Genomic DNA, 21291 nt, shown 5'->3' with positions numbered 1-21291 from the left:
TTGTGACATCACTGGAGGAAGAGGTTTCAAGAAGGAGAACATCGGTTGCAAAACTCTTGAGTAGGAAGCACGCTTGCCCAAGAAGCCAGAGTTCCAGAGCAAACTGAGAGGGGGAGGGAGGAGAGAAAATGAGCTCAGGAATCTGGTTAGAGGATCGTCATGGAGAGCCTCACAGACCGCAGGCAAGACACTTGAGTTTTATTCTATGTGAAATAAACTAGGGAAGGGCTTTCACCAGAACTGTGATGCAACTAACTTAGACTTTAAAGTATCACTCCTGTTACTATTTAGACAGTAACTTATCTACGGCAGGGGAGGAAACAAGGAATCGAATTCAAGGGTGGGAGAGAATAGTAGCTTCACCTGAGCTTGTAGTGGAGAAGTTGCTGAGGTTAGGCAGCATTTCTTGGCTGACGTGTTGTGGAGCCTGTAAGAAAGAAACCAGTCAGGGATAATACCAAGTTTTGGACCTAGGCTATTGGGAGAATTGTGGTACCACTCACAGAGTTGGGGACATTTGATAGAAGAGCACATTTGGAAGCAGATATTTAAGTTTTTTTAGTATACTTGTTTTTAGATGACTTTTGGAAACCCAAGTAAAGATGACAAGTAGGGATTCCAGAATTTATGGGAAGGGTAGAGGAATAAAAGTGAAGGGCCTTGCTTAAAGAAAGTATTTAAAGCTTGTGTCAACCGCCTGTGAAGTAATAATAGCTGTGGAAAAGAAGTCATTCTCAGGCTGAGTCCTCAATTACCCCTACAGTTAGAGGTCTAGAAGATGGAAAGGAACAAGCAAGGCATTTGCAAAGGAGTGGACATGAGGAAGCAGCAAGGAAATGGGGAGAATAATGTTTTGCCAAGTGGAAAAAAAAGTCTTTAAAGAAAGAAGCAGTGTTGAATTAAGTAGTGCTGAGAATTCCAGTAAAATGGAGATTCAGGATGGATCATTTTGGGGGAAAATCTGGATATCACTTATGACATTTACCCAAATAATTTTAGAGAAAGGTCTAGTTGGAAGAGATTCAAGAGAGAACAAAAGGGAAGAAAATGGAACAGTACTATAGATACCTATTCTAAAACTTGTTTTAAGGTACAGAGATAGGGAGCTATAACTTGTGGAGCAAGATTTAAGAGAGATTTCAATGTGCAGAAAAGTAGGAGATGATCTTAGAGTAGAGCATAGCTAGGGTTTCATAGTAACAGGAAGGATATCAGGGATAAAGCACAAACAGTGGCCCGTGGCTAAAATTCGGTGAATGAGGGAATGTGGAAGATTTTTACGGATTGCTTTTCTTCCTCGGAAAAATGGGAAGCAATTTCATCAGGTGAGATCAAGGAAGGCTGGAGAATTTGAGATTTGAGGAGAGGGTAGAAAGTGTGAAGGATTTATCTTGAAGAGTAGAATCATTTAATAGTAAAATATAATAGGATTGTCAGGAAACGAGACTTACAAACGTGGTTATAAAAATACAGTGAGACCATTTGAGTTCAAGTACATATGTGGAGAGTTTTGAAAATTTGGGGTTTTTTTTTGTTGTTGTTGCTTTCCCAGGTGTATTAGTTTTCTAAAATTGCCATAGCAAATTACCACAAACTGGGTGGCTTAAAAAACCAGAAATAGATTCTCTCACAGTTTTGGAGGCTTGAAGTCTCAAGTCAAGGTGTCACCAAAGCCACATGCTCTGAGAAGTCTCTACAGGAGGATCCTTTCCTTGACTCTTCCTAGCTTCTGGTGGTTTCTGGCAATTCTTGGTGTTCCTTGGCTTGTAGATACATCACCTCAATCTCTGCTTTCACTGTCACATGGCATTTTACCTGTATATTTGAGTCTTTACATGGGCTTCTCATAAGGACACAGGTCACTGGATTAGGGTCCATCCTAATCCAGTATGACCTAATGTTAATTATATTTGCAAATATCTATTTCCAAATGAGGTCACATTCTTAAATTCTGGATGGCCATGAATTTTTGAAGGACACCATTCAACTAAGTAGAGGAGTGAGAATGAAAATGGAAGAAAATGCAAGGGAGCGGTTGAAAAGAATAATGGCACCTGAGTGTTATCGATCAAAGTGAAGATAGGCAAGTGGGGGTAGAGAGTGAAAAGTTAGCAAGATGGTTCGACTGAAGATTCCCATGAATCAAATAATTGTTACAGTAAAACGAATGATTGGGATCATGATGCTGGAAAGTGAATGCAATGATGGGCAAATGATGAGTGAGAAATTTCAAGTTGATGTGTTGGGGGTGCAGATATTGGTAATGCAAAAGCCTAGAATATGGAACGGAGGATACAATCATGGAAGGAAAGAGGAAATAATTAGTAGAAGTGAGGTTATTGGATGACTACCTATATTTATTCTGAAATCACCAAGAATTATGCCAGGCAACATGGAAAGACATTGAACCCATTGCTAAAATCTTAGAATGACAACAAAAATTACCCAGAGATTTTTATATGTCTGCATCCAAGTGAGTTTGGATTGGCTTCCTATAGGCTGAGCCTGAAAAGGGGATTTTTAGGAAAGTCATTTATTGAAGGATTGGTCTCAGCACAAGGGAGTTGGGTGGGGGGAAGTAGTTTAGGGTAGGTGAGGAAAGCTAAACAAGGATGTGGTCTAGGATACTCACTACCTTTAGCCTAGTCCTGTGAGGAGTTCTGCAGGTCACAGGGCTGATCTGACCTTGAGGTGAGGGGTCACAATTTACAGCTCCTTGTCAATCATTCACTGGTGCACCTGTGCCAAGGTGGAGTGAACTTGTGGGTTTTTTTGAGGACAGATGTTAAACGATCTGCAAGGGAAATGAAGAGCAGGAACGTTTCCTAACAGCCTGTAGATCATATAATACCTGGAAAATAAGGAATGAACAGCCACAGTTTGATAGAGCTGCCAAGGAGAGTATTACTAGGGGAGAGCCAGGTTTTGTGGAATCAAGGTGAAAGTATGAGCAGAAGATTAGGAAAGAAGAGATTTTGCTGATGACAGATCAGTGATGTGTCCAATGTGTCCCAGGAAGCACAGTAGGAGAATTTGTAGTGAAGAGGAAGGCAGAGGACAGCTTAGAAAGCTGTGATGGATGGTATCAAATTAGGAAATCTTTGGGAATGAGAGAGAGTCCAGGTGAAGAGACCTGACCCAGCTTTCTGGTGATAACTGAAATAAATAGGCTGTAAAGTACAATACAATGGAATTAAACTTGATTCTCTCTTTGGGGAAGAAAGACAATAAGTTAATAAATTCTAGTTAATTATAACATTTCAAAGGACTAGGCATTTAGGTCATTTGGAGGTGTAAGGCAGGAAGTAGTTGTGTGTGTGTGTGTGTGTGTGTGTGTGTGTGTGTGTGTGTGTGTGTATGTGTATGTACATGTGTGTGTATGTATGTATGCATGTATCTGGGGACTCTGTTTTCACTGTTCTTAGAACTGCAAGGTCTGGGGAGAGAAAGTCTTACCAGAGACAACAGAAACACTCTGGACCTCGCACAAGGTTGTCAAGATTTCATTGTTCTTGGTCTGATGTTCTATTGTGTTGGTTAATTCAGTCGCTTCCAGGTGAAGCAGGTATTTAGTACCTGGCCTTGAAAGTTATATGCTGAGATTCCAATAACTTAGATCAACACTTTGAGATAGGAGTAGCAGGTGTGAGGGAACAGAAAAAATCAATATTTAAGTGATTTCTCAAGATTATACAGCATCTTGTGGATATCAGATAATGATCTTCTGCTTCCAGTTCTAACTATATTTCTTTTATGTCTTACTAATTTTTAAAGGCAGGGCAGAACTTCACTACCCAGATTTAACCAAACTTAAGGTCAAGGACTCAGTCCTTTGCAAAAATCCATTCACTTAAGACACCATCTGCAAATTTGGGGTTCCCCAGAGCCGCCTTTAGTTCAGACCAGCATGCCACAAATGTGGCACTCCCATGAACTTTCTCACGTTTGATATCTGCCAGAATGACTTACAGAGCTCAGAAAAGCACTATATTTAATGATTACCATTTTATAATAGCAAAAGGATGCAAGTCAGCCCATCAAAGGGAGAGAGGCACAGAGTAAGGTGTGAGAGGCTTCAAACCAGAAGCTTCTGTTCTCAGGGGTGCATTAACCTCCTGGCATAGAAGTGGGTCAATCCTCAGAGTATTACCAACAGGGACACTCATTACATAGTGATTTAATTAATTATGTGCATGTGGTTGAACTAAATCTGCAGCCTCCCTCTTATCCCTGGAGGTAGGGTTGATATCTTACGACTTAAAACATCAACCCTCTAATCACGTTTGGTCTTGTGGTTTGGCCAGCTTCCATCCTGAGTTATCTTATTAGCATATGTTGTCTAGGGGCACACCATGAGTCACCTCTTTAGCATAAGCTATCAGATGTGGTCTAAGGTGCTCACCATGATTACAGGAGACACTCCTGCCACTTGGGCAGTTCCTAACACAGCCCTACAGGTTACCTCTCAGGAGCTGGGAAAAAGCCCAGACCTCTCTTTGGGTGAAGTTAATTCTTCACTACACACTTACCCATCTTTATATCCCCTGTACCCAGCCCAGTGTTTGGTATACATTACAATGACAGCTAATATTTTAGTAATAAAACTATGTAAAGTCTTTTGACTTTGATTTGACCATAAGAATTTTCATGATAAGAAAAATAAGTGGTGACATAGTTTTGAGTGAGTATAATCTGGGGAATTCAAGCATTAATTTGGAATAGAGAAACTTGAAATCTCTCATTTTACATATATATGCCCTCTCAGGTCTGTCTATAAGTTTTACTATAGTTTAAAATTAGAAAATATACTTTATTCATGCTTACTGGTGCTTAAAAGGCTGTAACTTGATGAGTGCAATATCAACTTGCTTCAAATTCAGATTATACTTGGTGTTTACATATTTGAGAGGGATGTTGACTTAAATGGATTAATTTAAAATTCAGTCAACTGGTCCACTGGATAAAATAATGAATTAACCACTACTTTTTGCTGAATTAGTAAATTGCTAGGAAAACTGATACAATCTAATCTGTTAAAAATAATCTCTTCACTTAAGACACAAGGGAAGAGAGGTGATACAATTCCCTTACTCTTACAAATAAATTCATAGATTCCTACCCAACACTAAGCATCATTACCAAAAATATATTTTACTAAATTTGAAATTCTGTGAAATGTCTATCCGATTTAATACTAATGTTTGGTAATTTATTCTATCTTAACGCTTCCCTTCATATGATATGCATCTATTCATTGGTTTCTTAAGTCATAATAGTTTGTCTAATAATTTATGGCCATAAATAAACTATAAAATATCTTTAAAAATAGATTAGCTTGAAACTGGTTGATTACAATGATTACAGTAACAATTACAAACAGAATGAAATACTTTTTAAACATGGAATTGTTATTTAATTAATATCCTTTCTAGTCCAGTCTGTATAAAAATAAACTCAACTCATACTCTTGAATAATCAAGCATGAATATAGGACAAACTTAAACTTTTTATTGATGTAAAATATACATTCAGAAAAGTATACCTGTACTAAGTATGAAATTCTAAGTATTCACAAACTGAACAAATCTGTTAAACCAGCTCCCAAATCCACAGCAGAATATAAAAGTCTCGTTAAACCGCACTAGGAATCTTATACAGTCGCTCTCTGTCCCCCATCCACCAAAGGTACCTACTGTTCTGACTTCTAACAAAAGTTTATTGTATAGCATAATTCTTAAATGTATCACTCAAAGAAAAACTTGATTATTGGTTTTCTCAATAATAACACACTACCTCCAATTTTGAATCCTAATGTTCATAGACTGGTACCCAAGGTTCAAAAGTTAGCCTGCAGACATGATTTATTTTTAGCAATCCTGTATCTGGATGTTACCCATTAACTTTATTTTCTGCAGTTTGGTCATGAACCCACCCACCTTCTACCCCATACCTGTCCATTTTTCTACAATCAGAGTGATGTCAACATTTTCAGAAAATAGCTAGAAATCAAAAAAGAAGAAATTATGAGCCTTATAGTACATTTAAAGATATGAAAAACTAGAAAGAAGAGAGACAAAAATCAGATTTTTGTTAGAAGAAAAATCAGATATTAGGTGGATGAGGAAAGTTAACATCTAAAAAGGTCAATAATATACTAGGCAGGAGAAAGCTGGACTTGGAGCTGTGAATATTCATCCATAATACAGTATTTAAAGTGAAAGTAATTGTGTATGTTAATCATTCAAAATAATACCCAATATATAAATTCCATAAATAGACAAACATACCTCAGTTGTGTGTACAATAAAGTGACCAAATTTATTACCTTTTTTTTGCACCAACTGACTTTAATAGATCTAAAGTTTATTATTAAGCAATTTTTAAATTGAAGTATAGTTGATTTACAAGGTTGTATTAGTTTCAGATGTATAGTTAAGTGATTGTTTTATATATATATATATATATATATACTTCTTCATATTGTCTTCCCTTATAGGTTATTAAAAAATATTGAGTAGAGTTCCATGAGCTACACAGTAGGTCTTTGTTGGTTATCTATTTTATATATAGTAGTGTGTATATGTTAATCCCAACCTTCTAATTTATTCCTCCCCCCACCCCCCTTTCCCCTTTGATAACCCAAAGTTGGTTTTCTATGTCTGAGTCTCTTTATGTTTTGGAAATAGGTTCATTTGTATCTTTTTTTTTAGATTCCACATATAAGTGATATCATATGATATTCATCTTTCTCTGTCTGGCTTAATATGATAAGCTCCAGGTCCATCCATGTAGCTACAAATGGCATTATTTTGTTCTTTTCTATGACCAAGTAATATTCCATTGTATATATGTACCACATCTTCTTTATCCATTCATCTGTCAATGGACATTTACGTTGCTTCCACCTCTTGGTTCTTGTAAATAGTGCTGCTATGAACATTGGGGTGCATGTATCATTTCGAATTACAGTTTTCTCTGGATATATGCCCAGGAGTGGGATTGCAGGATTATATGGTAACTCTATTTTAGTTTTTAAAGGAACCTCCATGCTGTTCTCTATAGTGGCTGGACCAGTTTACGTTCCTACCAACAGTGTAGGAGGGTTCCCTTTTCTCCACACCCTCTCCAGCATTTATTGTTTGTAGATTTTTGACAATGGACATTCTGACTGGTGTGAGGTGATCCTTCACTGTAGTTTTGATTTACACTTCTTTAATAATTAGCAATGTTGAGCATCTTTTCATGTGCTTTTTGGCCACCTGTTTGTATTCTGTGGAGAAATGTCTATTTAGATCTTCTGGCCATTCTTCGACTGGATTTTTTTTTTATGTTGAGTTATGTGAGCTGTTTGTGTATTTTGGAGATTAATCCCTTGTCGGTTGCATCATTTGCAAATATTTTCTCACATTTTGTAGGCTGTTTTTTTTGTTTCACTTAAGGTTTCCTTTGCTGTGCAAAAGCTTCATTAGGTCCCATTTGTTTATTTTTGCTTTTAGTTCCATTACTCTAGGAGATGGATCCAAAAAGATATTGCTGTGATTTATGTCAGAGTGTTCTGCCTATGTTTGCCTCTAGGAGTTTTATGGTATCCAGTGTTACATTTAGGTCTTTAATCCATTTTGACTCTGTGTGTGTGTGTGTGTGTGTGTGTGTGTGTGTGTGTGTGTGTGGTGTTTTAGAATATTCTAATTTCATTCTTTTCCATGTAGCTGTCCAGTTTCCCCAGCACCATTTATTGAAGCGATTGTCTTTTCTCCATCGTACGGTCTTGCCTCCTTTGTCATAGATTAACTGACCACAGGTGCGTGGGTTTATTGCTGGGCTCTCAATCCCTACCCCCTACACAATGGAAATTAAGTACTAGAATCACTTCTATTTTATTCAAAAAAGCCATCCCTAGTTTCATCAATAGCTCCTCATTTAACATTGTTTTTGATTGTTTTTCACTGTTGATCCCAGTGAATCAATATAGTATCACCTCTTTTCTCAATCTAAGTTACAGTAGCCAATCTGTTTATTCATGGCTGTGCTTCAATCTTTTAACGCCTTTTGACTTTTCAGGAAATGTAATGTTACCAATAGATTGATTATGCCACTAAAAATGCAAAATATATGACCCAGTCACGTAAACTAGCCTACTAAGGTTAACATGTATAAAACATAGCACTGACTTTTTCCCTCCTGTATAGACACATTTTTTCTCTCTGAAAACTATTTTGAAATGAGTATATGCTAAAATAGTTAAATAATAAAATTGCTACCCTTTTTAATCTGGGGGAAAAACTAGATTCATTTATAATGTTAATCTAATTCTAAAGGCTAGATATTTTACATTTGGAAATGTTATTTATAACACCTACCATACCTGTTAAGCACCTATTGTCAGCCTTTTCAACAGCATTTAAGTGTACAGTATCATTTAATAGCCGTAGAAACTTCCAAAGAGTTTTATTAAAGAACTTAACTTTATTAAACAGATATGTTTGGAGTTCCTACTATGTGCTGGACTCTAGGTGCTGGAGATACACCAGGGAACAAAACAAACAGTCCTGCCTGTCTAGAACTTATATTTTAGAAGGATGTGAGTAAATAAAGGCTTATAGTAATTACATATTTTCCCTGGGGTTACACAAGAAGAAGAGGCAGAATTGAGGAAATTCTAATCTAACGAGGCTCTAGTTAGACAGTGTTAAATAGTAGAAGGGAAAACCTTCCTTTATTTGTGTCTAGGGCAAATATAAAGGGTCATGAACTTGAAGAATATTTTTCATGGTTATAATAATCAGGAGTCCTGGGTTTTTTTCTTGATGTTACAAATATCATCTTATGCATGCTATTAACTACTTCCTATCAATTTTCCCTTTTGTGAAATGATAAAACAATGTAAGCTTTGAGGTAAACATATATGGTTTCTGCTAAAGAAAGCAGTCACTATGAATGTTTTTCAAAGATGAATAATGTAAAAGCACTGTTATTATAAATCCCATTCATTTGATAATTCTAGAAAGTCACTTATGCTATATTAATATGAATATAAAAGCATCCTTTGAATACTAATTAAAATGCATATTTTACTGAAGTTACAAGACTTCAAATAATTTCTATTTGTGAATTTCAATTTCCATAAATTTGCTTCCCCAGCTAAAAGGAAAATTAGTTACACATTTTTAAAAATAGCATTGAGTTATGTAAAAAACACATTACATATAAAATGTATTGTGTTACAAACAAGATTTAATAGATTAAAATTAAACTGGACTTAAAGTTTAAACAATGATTTCTGATCATTACTTTGAAGTTGTCCTTTTTTAAAATGATTGGTTCTGTACTCGTAAAAGTTCATTCTTCCTTAAGGTTCTTTGCAGAGAGTGGTCTCTTTCAGGGCTGGTGCCCCCTCCCACCAATTCTTTACACAGTGAACACTGTTAAAGAAAAAATGTATTCAACAGTACTGTTAAAGCACAATAAGACAGACATTATTTAAGGGAAGGACAATCAGCACAGGTGTAGGGACCACTGCATGGAATTTTGAGTAGAGATTGGGCTCAACTCTGAATAAAGTGGGGGCAAGAGGGGATTTATAACCAAGGAGCAGTGTGGAGATCAGTGGATGGAAAATAAGAGTAAGAGGAGACATCAGGGTTGAGGGGAATTCTGGCTAAACTGACCTATCCGGAGTCTGGCTAAGATTGGACAACACAGAGAAAACAAACTGGGCCTGCTTGTAAAGTTCAGGGGAAGCTGAATAAAATTAGGTCAAGGAAAGAATGTCAATACCTGCTCATCTTTCAGGACTCAACTTAAATGTCATTTTCTCATCTGAGACCCCCTGAAATCCCTCAGATTCCACAATCTAACATATCTCCTCTACCCCTCAGATTTTACTGTCTCATAGTAGCCTGTAATTTCCCATCATATCATTTATATTCTCTAATTTTATATCTATTGTATATTAACGCTTGGCCTATCACTCTAAGCTTATTAGCATCATATATCTACATATGTGTTTTGTTTACAAAGTTACATTTAATACCTAACTCAGATATGGTATATAATTATCATTTTTTACCAAGAAATAAATGGAGAATGAATTAAATAATGAATGCATTAATCTGAAAGTTAACTAATTCTATTATATCAATTTGACAGATTATATTACAAAATACTTTAGCAAAGTCTAGCATTCTTCATCTGTAACTAATCAAATATGAAGTTGATGATGTACAACGTAGTTTATGATTTTGGAAGAAAAAGATGTTCCTGATTATTTAAGCAGATACTGTTGTCCAACAAATGTCATTCCCCTTTTCTTTTTAGTAACATAATCCCCTTTTTATTAATACGTTCATCCTTTCATCATGTGTCTTAGGGAAAAGTGACTCCATTCTTTTGTTGGGATGTAAGGCTTGGTTGGTTCTAAGGCAAAGAGGTTTCCATTCCCTTTTCTAGTTATTGGTTCAGGGGTTAGCATAGGATCTTCTTCTGGCCAGTGAGATATACGGAGAGGTCTGCTGGTATTTCTGGTCATATTTCTTTTCTTTTCTTTTTTTTTTTTTTTAAGGAGAGGCATAGAAAAACTAGTTCCCTTTATGCCTCAGATAATTATTGTGTCTTGACATGACTTCAGCAATCATTATGTCTATGACAGGAGCCAGGCTGAGGGCAAAGCTGTCACCTTGACAACAAAATAGGGTGAAAAATAACCAGGGTCCTCGATGTTGTCATTGTGCTACTGAATTACCAACTCTGAACACACCTCAGCTCTGAATTTCTGTGTAGTGAAAGCCAGTTTGAAAGAGTTTTTCTTATATCTTCAGTCAAAAGTTTTGGAGTGCATGTTCAGAACAATAAGGTATAACATTCAGGACTTGTACTAGTGAATCCTATTTCAACACAATATTTAATCTGCTTGATTATCAATGCCATTTTGGTCAGTAAATTGATTGTACACTAGTACTGAACAGAAGAGAGGAGTTTAGTTGAAATGAGTAAGAAAAAACCAAACATGCAATTATCTACTGTTTTCCCATTAAAAATCTCCACCATAAATTACGTTATGCGAAACAGCTTAATAGCTACACCACAGCTGGAATGCAAAAGCCATCATCTGACACTGTTTGAATCAAAATGTCTTATGGGGTCAAGCTGATCTTCTTTCACAGTGATTTAGCTAAAATATTTGAAGCTTTAATGAGCATGCTGATAATAATTAGCACGTACATTTGTCTGCCACAGGATGTCTCCTTAATTTTCATGGCACATGACATTAAAATACATTGTTTTCATGTACTCTTTCCTTAGCTTTATTACTGAATTTGTGAAACTGTCAGTGATATAATTGACTATATTATATAAACCATTAATAATAATCATAGGTTATTCTTAAAGTTATGCACATATGACACTATTAAGGACTATATATACAAACTTATTTTCTAATAATTTTATGAAAAAGTACTTTTATTATCACCTTAGCTATGAACACAGAGATTAATAAATGCCTTGGATCCCTGAGTATACTTGTACTTTTAACCACCGTGTTGGGTCCTTATTAAAAAGCATACAAACGGTAACTAGAGACTGAATATTTTAAGGAATTTTTTTCTATTAAAATATGTGTGGTTTGTTTAGTATTTGAAAGAATATTTTACTTGCATAGAATAAAATACTTTCACACTACTAGTGCACAAGTCTATTTTATTAAATTGAATACATATTCACTGTTTCAAAGAGGTACCCTATAGTTTAGACTTAAGAAATTTCTATCCTTGGAAATTAATATCATGCTACATATGGGAAATTTCTTTGAAGATACAGCCATAGATATTGCTAATGAACTGCTATTTCTAAAGTTATGGTCCATCTGAAAAAATGAGTTTTGGATTAAATTGTCAAAGCATTTCATTGTGTTTCCTTTATAGATGCAGTCATACTTTATTTAAAATCTATTTAAAGAATATACTCTTGAAAATTTACCTTTTCAAATGATAGATATAACAAATAATACTCCCAAAGTTCTGAATTAAGAGTTCTTTTCTCCAAAAGGAAGTTTTCATCCAAGCTTGAAAGATTGAGCATTACAACAAGATAACTTAGGGGATGACCGTAAAGTCATTAATTATTTAAGCATATGAAAAATTAAGTCATATGGGAATACTGACTAATTGCTAAATATCAGAATTAAATAATTACAACCTTCAGCACATTGATATTTTGGGAGTTACATTTATCAGTGAATAAATTCTTTCTATCTATGCATCTTCCCATTTCTTAGGCCTGTGCTCATGATAAGCATACAAGAAGAGTCCCTAAAATTTTAAAATCTTCCTCATATATTCTTTAATTATAAACAAGTATGTATTCTAGATTATACATTCTTATTAAAAGCCATTAAATACTATAGTCCCTTGAACAATGTGGGGTTAGGAGCGCCAGCCCTCTGCACAGTCCAAAATCTGTTTATAATTTATTGTCTGCCCTTGGTATCCACAGTTCTTCAGTATCCACTCTTCTTTTGTATTTGTGGTTCTGTATTTGTGGACTCAACCAACTGTGAATTATGTAGTATAGTATTTGCTATTGAAAAAAAATCATGTAAAGTGGCACCATGAAGTTCAAACCCATGTTGTTCGAGGATCAACTTTATAAAGAAATAAACATTTTTGTAAATTTTAGAAGCTCATAGTAACTGAGCCTATTTTAAACAGTATTACTTACACATTAATTAATATCACACATATAGATATTCATCGTTTATTGAAGAATTTAAGTGCTTACTATGTGCTTAGATGCACTCCCTACCGTTAGGAAACTAACATTTTGGTGGGAGAAGCTTATATTATGTGGTTGCACAATGTCAGATGGTCATAGGAACAATACAATTGAAATCTCACAACATAATTGTGTGTCAATTATTATTTTCGTTTTATAAAGTAAGTTCCAAGCAGTTAAGTAACTTGCTCAAGATCACATATGTCAATGCAATTTTAACAGCTTTTCCCCCAGGTCTTTCTACTACTTAGACTGTGTCCTAACCTCACTTGCTATCTCCATTTCCACACTACAATCAGAGTGATAGTCCTAAAATTAATTAAAAAAAAATTCTAGTCTCTCTTGTTTAAAACACAACAAGTGCTGCCAATTGCTTTCAGGATTATATCCAGTTTCCTCAACTTGTATAACAAGAGTATGGTTTATCCCTGTGCCAGTTCAGGGAAAAATCTTCAGCTAGTGCCAATCAATTTGACCCAAATACTGTTTGGGTAGTACAGATGTACCTGGGGATTGTCCTTCCAGATTTTGGAGGACTTAATCATTAGTTGAGAATTGGAAGCACTATTCTGAGTGTAATGGTAGATGTCTATGAACCCATTCCCTTTCTTGAGGGACTTATACATGTCCTTGGTGATGGAAAGACTGTTTAATACATGGAGTAGTTGGAAGGGGGTTCAGGTCTTAGGGCATGGCTGAGTATCTTAAACATTCAGCTGCTGGTGGGTGATCAGCTTTGAACCTGAAGCCAACTGGTAAGACAATCCAGGATGCTTCTCAGATTCAGAAAGTTTAAGTGTTGTCATGAATAGGGAGTCCACATGGGAGCTGATCTGGCTCCCAGCCACTGCGAATGGACTTATATAGATCTAAGGACTGGGCATATCATGACAGTCTCTCCATTTCTCTCCACAAAGCCCTCAGGGTCCTACTATCTCACTTTCCTGGGTCTAGAGCCTCTTTCCTTCACTGCTTCCACTCGGTATTCTCTTTCCAGCCTGGAGCATGGGTAATTTGTGAAAAAAGATTTCCTGTTGCAAATATTGTTTTTGTTTATTTTTCAAATCCATCATCTGGGCAAACAAATGTGTTCTGTTATGAAGTTCCAAGAATCCATTCACATTTCTCTCTCCCTTTCTTCCTCTCCTCTTCTCTCCCTCTTTCTCTACCCCCTCCCTCTTTTCTTCCTCCTCACACATCTCTCTCTCTCCCTACCCCTCCCTCAGTACCTTTTCCTTAGACATGTATTTCACTAAGAGAAATAGAGGGTACAGAATGCCTAGAGGAAAAAAAAGGGGGTATATTGGTAAGAGATATATTCTTAATACTTAGTTAAAATGGCATTAGTTTGGCATATTGAACCCTGACATACTCATCTCTAAACTTCCATTAAAATACTACTGAAAACATAACAAAAGGGAAAATATACAACTATATAAGAAAATAAACCTAAACATTGATTTTCCAGAATTTGGAACTCACGTCCACTATCACAGTATTAAGATTGTGGGACTACAAAGAACCATTATTGCTAATGTACACTTCAGCCTTACAGGTTTATCAGTCTGACTACCCACAAAGTTCATGGGAGATTTTGTCTATTATGATCCCATAGCTTTGAGATATAAGGGCCTCATCAAAGCTTTGAGATATAAGGGCCTCATCCCACACATTGGTGATCGATTTCTTGAGATGAGAACAATGGTGTTCCTTTCCTGGCTCACAAATAAGCATCTTTCTATAACTCATAGTTCCCAGTGTACTCAATGGATAAATGTTATGGATAGAAATTACATAGGTTTTAAAAAGTAGAAGGCAGTGGTGTGTAGCAGAGATTAGAACAGTCAATGGAGGGCTGAAGATTTCTTATAATGCATCTGGCCAAAAAATTTAAAACAGCTTAAGTTGTCCTAGAATTGTGATTTTCAAAAATATTGTTATTGTGGGACCTTTTAGAATCAGCAAAAGAATACTTTCAATTTTTCAAAACAAGACTGAAATCCAGATTTTTATTTGGAAGTCTCTAATTTCTCTGAGGCATAAACAAAACACTTTTGTGAACCAAGATTAGCCATGGGCCATCGATTGTTATATCAATAATAACATACTGCTGCTTATATATAAATTATAGAACAAAAGGAAAAATGTATTTGATTCTGCAAACATTTCAAAATATATTACTTCTGTATTTCTTTCACAGATCAAAATCTATACCCCACTTTTCATTTCTATAATATCAGTTGTCTTCATTCTTGCTAATTGGAAAAAAGTATTCTTCTCTTTTCAAAGACCTGTCTACGTATGAACTAAATTCCATCAACTTTTTTCCCCCTCAAAAATCATATTTTATCAAGTATATTCCCTCTCATTAGTATCTTCAACCACTCTCCCAATTCATCATAAGGATATATCAAATCTCTCCTCTCTGGTAAAACAGTATCATCTCTGTGCCCTCCCTTGATTCCAGGAACTGGATTCTTTGTCACACTTTTTGAAGAATGCTCTTTATTAATTGTTCCATGTTTTTCTTTTCCTTTTAGTTCATTTTTTAAAAAAGGAATTTATTGTGGAATAATTGATATGTAAATGCCCCTAAATTCTTCCTTAAAAGCAGTTTGGTGTCTGTCACCATAGTCTTTTGAAACTGCTCTTACAGATGTGTCAATAAATTCATTTACTGCTAAATCCAAAGTACAGCTTTTATTCTGTAACAGACTTTGATATCTTATTAGCACTGTTTATTGTTGATCAACAAGTTAACATTTCAACCATTTTTTTCTTTAAAAATTATATACAATGGATTGTTCATTGTAGAAAAATTAAAAAGAAGAAAAATTTAATTTCACAATTGAAAAAGCCATTTTTAAGCATCATATATACACATTTTTCTTATAAGGTTATATATGTAATATGTAATATAGTTTATATATATTTATATATGCACAAAAATATATAGCAAGTTAATATATAGGTATGCATATGTGTGGTTATCTACATATACAGAAATATCTTAATGTGCTCCTTTCATAAAATTTTAAACAGTCTCTCAGTGTGGCTTAAACATCATCCCACATCAACGTATATTCTTAAATAACTACATGATGATTTTAAATAATCCAGAAAAAAAGGCATATGATGGTAAAGTAGAAGCAAAAAAAAAGTCTAGAAAGATGAGAAAACAACTAAATGAAACAGAAATTTAAAATATCTTAGAAATAAAAATAGTAGAATTCCTGAAAGGAAAGCAGTTAAAAAAAATCACTTTCTTTCCAAATATGACTATGAAAAGAAACAAATACTGATGTTAGGAAATTAAAAGGGAAGAATTAAACAAATCTCAACTATAAGTTAAGATTGAAACAAAACCAACATTCAAAAACACAAAGGAGAAGCATATTCAAAATTTGGAATATATTTGCCTTTCTATAGTTGCCATTAAAATATGAAAATAAGACAGAATGCCTTAATAAAAAGCTCAACATTTATTTAAGAAATATTCAAATACTTTCTATCTAATTTCCACATGCTGTTCTAGGTCTCAAAAAGTTATTTTTCAAATATCAGGATAATGTGCACTACCAAATCAACTTGTCACTCAATATTTTATCTTTATATCCTAAATACATTGCATGGTGTTTAGAACAATGGATTAAGCGGTGAACCTGTGTGACTGTGCTTTTATCACCTGCTAATTTCATTCACTATCATTGTCATTAGCTTACTCTCCAGAAAGTAACATTTTTATTCTTTAATATATCTAAACACATTTTCTCATGTCATAATGAAGCCCTTCACCTTGAACATTAAATCACATAATTACAGTAATAATCAGAGTACAATACAAGGTTGGACAACATAAAATTTATGAGCATGCATTCTAGGACAAATGATCTGGATTCGTATTCTAGGTCTTCTACTTATGCTGGGCAAGTTAATTTTCTAATCTGTAAAGCAGGAATGATAATAGAACTTATATGGTTATTGTGAAAACTGTGTGAATTAATATATGTAAAGTGTTTAGAAAAGTGATGAACAGAGAGAAACTCAAGTACTAGCTATTACTAGAATTTAAATAACATGAGAGCATCATTTTTGCCCTTTTATTCCCTTCTATATTTTTACCCCTTAGAATAGAAACTAACACATGGTAGATACTTGATTAATCTCATCGAATAAATGAACATTTACTAAACACTTCCAATTGCCAGTTATGGAGATAAGTATTTTGTATGCATTACTTCATCTTGCTAATACACTGTTGAGTTTAATATGCTTATTATCTTCCTTTTTGACATATAAAGTCATAGGTTAAATTAGCTGTCAGATGTCACCTGGTTAGGAAGCTTATTAATTCCCTATTGCTACTGAAAATACCAACGCCAATTTAGTAGCTTAAATTTAAAAGAAACTTATTTTATTACACTACTGGATGTCAGAAATCTGAAATGGGTCTCACTGAGCTAAAACCAAGATGTTGAAGGTCTGAGTTCCTCTCTAGAGGCTCTGGAGAAGAATTCATTTTTTTGCCTTTTCCAGTTTCTAGAGGTCCTTAGTTCATGGCCCTCTTCTTCCATCTTCAAAGACACCATCTGTACAAAAACAAAACAAAACAAAACACCCAAAATGAAGTAACCCTGAGATAATCCAAGTGTTGTTTTATTAGAATAAGGGGACTTTAAAGCAGCTGTTTTAAACATAGACACAATGAATAAACAGTTCAATAGGAAAATAAAAAATCTTAAATATAATCAAATGCAGATTCTAGATCTGAAATAAAAATAAAGAATAATCATTGGGTTGACATAACAGCAATTTGGATTATATGGAAGAATGAGTCAATAAACTTAAACTTGAAGATGGATACTTAGAAACCACCCAATTAGAAGTAAAGAGTACAAAAAGATTCAAAGTAAAACAGTATTCCTTAAGGAAAAATATCAGATGCTATATCTTTTTTTTTGAGGCTCAGGTGGAGATAAGAAATAGAAAATGAGACAGTGTATCATTGTGGTTTTGAATTGCATTCTCCTGGTAACTAGTGATGTTTACCATATTTTCATGTGCTTGTTGAACATTTATATATCTTAAGACAAATGTCTACTAAACTACTTTGCCATTTTTAGTTGAGCTGTTTTTCTTTGTTGTTGAGTTTTAGGAGTTTTTATATATTCTGGATACTAGACCCATATCAGATGTATGCTTTGCAAATATTTTCTCCCATTCTGTAGGTTGTTTTTTCACTTTCTTAGAAATACCATTTGGTGTTCAAAGATTCCTAATTTTGATGAGGTTCAGTTTATTTTTTCTTTTGTAGCTCATGATTTTGATGTAATATCTAAAAATCCATTATAAAACCCATGGTCATAAGAATTTAGTTCTATGTGTTCTCCTAAAAGTTTCATTGTTTTTTGTAAAACCCGTGGTCATAAAGATTTAGTTCTATGTGTTCTCCTAAAAGTTTCATTGTTTTAGCTCTTATATTTAGATTGTTACTCCATTTTGAGTTGATTTTGTATGGAGTGTGAATTAGGGGTCCAACATCATTCTTTTACAAATGGATAACCAGTTATCCAAGCATCACTGTTGAAGTAACTTTTCTTGCCTCATTGAATGGTCACAGCACCCTTATTAAAAATGAATTGGCAATAGATATGAGTTTATTTCTGGACTCTTAATTCTATTGGTTCATGTCTACCCTTATATCAGTACCACAAAGTCTTGATAATTGTACATTTATCATAAGTTTAGAAATCTGAAAGTGTGAATGCATTGATCTTATTATTTTCAAGATTGTTTTGGCTATTTGGGATGGCTTGCAAATCCAAATGAGTTTGAGAATTGGCTTTTATATTTCTACCAAAAAAAAAAGTGAAATAAGGATTCAATAAATTGAATAGAGACAGCATTGAAACTATAGATAAGTTTGGGTTGTATTCTCATCTTAACGATATTAAGTTTTTCAATCCATAAACATGGATGTCTTTCATTTATTTAGGTATTTATTTCAACAATATTTTATAGTTTTCAGTGTATAATTTTTTAATCTTCATTGTTAAATTTACTCTTAGATACTTTATTCTTTTGAATACTCTTGTAAATGGAATTGTTTTCTTAACTTCCTTTTCCAATTGTTTATTTCTAGTGTGTAGAAACACAACTAATTTGTTTGTGTTGATCTTGTACTCTGCAACTTTGCTGAATTTATTAGCTTTGGTCATATATGTGTGTGTGCATCTGTGTATTCCTTGTGATTTTCTATATGTAGGATCATGTCATCTGCAAATAGAGATAGTCTCACATCTTACTTTCCAGCTTAGTTGTGTTTTACTTCTTTTATTAGGTAATTGCTCTGGCTAGAACTTCCAGCACAATGGTAAACAGCAGTGGCAAAATTAGGCATTTTCATCTTGTCCTGGATCTTAGAGGAAAAGCTTTCAGTCTTTTACCATTGAGCATCACATTAGGTATGGGTTTTTCATAATGTCCTTTATCAAATTCAGGAAGTTCTCTTCTATTCCCAGTTTTCTGAGTGTTTTTATTATAAAAATATGCTGGATTTTTTCAATGCTTTTTCTGTATCAATTGAGATGATCATGCCCCTTCATTCTATTGATATGGTATATTACATTGTTTGTATGATGATAAACCATCCTTGCATTCCTTGGATAAATCCCACTTGGTCATGGTACATAATTCTTTAATATCTTGTTGGATTCAGTTTGCTAGTATTTTGTGGATAATTTTTTCATCTATATTCATAAGGGATATTGGTCTGTGGTTTTCTTTAATTGTGATATCTTTTTTAGGCTTTTGTATGAGGGTAATACTAGCCTCACAGAATAAGTTAGGAAGTGTTATCTTCTCTTCTAATTTTTGGTAGAACTTAAGAAGAAGTGGTGTTAATTCTTATTTAAATGGTTCATGTAATTCACCAATGAAACTATCTGGTTCTGGGATTTTCTTATTTGAATGATTTTTTGATAACTGATTCACTCTCTTTATTTGCTATAACTGTTCAGATTTTTAATTTCTTCTTGAGTCAATTTTGGTGTGTTTCTGGGAATTTGTGTGTTTCTGGGAATTTATCTTTTTAATCTTGGTTATCTAATTTGTTGCAATATTTTATGGTTAAATTGTGTCACTCTCAAAAATCTATGTTGAAGTCCTAATCCCCAGTACCTCGGAATGTGGTATTTATTTGTAATCAAGTTAAGATGAGGTTATTAGGGTGGGCCCTCATCCAGTATGAGTGGTGTTCCTATAGAAATAGAAATTCAGACATAAACATGCACAGAGAAGACTCTGTGAAGAGACACAGAGAAAATTTCATGTGAAGATGGAGGTTTGGAGTCATGCATAGATACACCAAGGAATGCCAAAGATAGGCAGAAAACTATCAGAAGCTAGGAGGAGGACAGGAAGAATTCTCCTACATGTTTCAGAGGGAGGATGGTCCTGACAACACCTTAATTTTAGGCTTCTTATCTCCAGGGTTGTGAGAAAATAAATTTCTTCTGTTTTAAGCCCACCTAGTTTGTACTTTGTAAAGGTGACCTGTGAAACTAATATAGATTTGGTACAAGCAAGGGGGGTACAATTGTAACATACCTTTAAATGTGGAAGTAATTTTGGAATTGGGTACTGGGTCGAAGCTGAAAGAGTTCTGAGGTGCTTGATTAAAAAAAAAAAGCCTACATTGGGAATTCCCTGGTGGTCCATTGGTTAGGACTCCTCACCTACACTGCTGGGGGCACGGGTTCGATCCCTGGTTGGGGAACTAAGATCTTGCAAGCCGCCCAGTGTGACCAAAAAATAAAATAAAAAGGAGACTTGAGGTAGAAATACAAAGGTACTTCTGCTGAAATCTCAGATGGGGATGAGGAACATGTTACTGGAAACTGGAGGAAGGTAATCTTTTTTAGAAAGTGGCAGAAACTTGACTGAATGTGTTTTATTGGGTGGCAAGTAGAACTTTTATAAACTTGGATGTTCAGCTGAGGAGATTAAGCAAAATGTAGAAGGAGGAGCCTGGTTTCTCCTTGGCGCTTATAGTGAAATGAGAGAGGAAAGAGAGAAAGAAAAAATGATAAGCAAGAAGGAATGAGCACTAGATGACTTGGAAAATTCTCAGCCTAACCATATTGCAAAAAAATGAGAAAGCGTACTTGGAGAGAATGCTAAGGGTGGGGCTGGGCAACCATTTTCTAAAGAGATTAGGCCTGTGACTTATGAATCCAGTCTACTGAAACTGCAGAAATGCTGGCAACTTGGACTGAAGGGGGCAGAGACAGGATGCAACAAAGTGAGGCTGTCAGACCTCCAAGATTCAAAGTCGGGGAACGGGCCTATAGAGCCACTTGGTTTGGAACAAGTGTTAGCCTTTAAGAAAAAAAAAGTGACTCTCAGGGAAGATCAGAAGCCGATATGGCTGCTGCTGCCATCACAGACCCAGAGACCACAGGTGGAGAAGACAGGGCCGCTGTCTCCTTACTTCCTGATGGAAGACCCCCTATCTCCAGG

General features: G+C 34.8%; 1 long non-coding RNA gene across 1 annotated transcript in view; it reads left to right on the top strand.

Annotated features, from left to right (window-relative positions):
- LOC132424957 (uncharacterized) overlaps positions 1-21291 on the top strand; it is a 156251-nt gene that overhangs the window by 624 nt on the left and 134336 nt on the right. The gene's annotated exons all lie outside the window — the stretch shown is intronic.

The sequence above is a fragment of the Delphinus delphis genome, chromosome 1, assembly GCF_949987515.2.
Source record: "Delphinus delphis chromosome 1, mDelDel1.2, whole genome shotgun sequence".
Taxonomy (NCBI): domain Eukaryota; kingdom Metazoa; phylum Chordata; class Mammalia; order Artiodactyla; family Delphinidae; genus Delphinus; species Delphinus delphis.
Note: the sequence above shows the minus strand (reverse complement) of the source record. Positions and strands in the feature narration are given on the sequence as shown.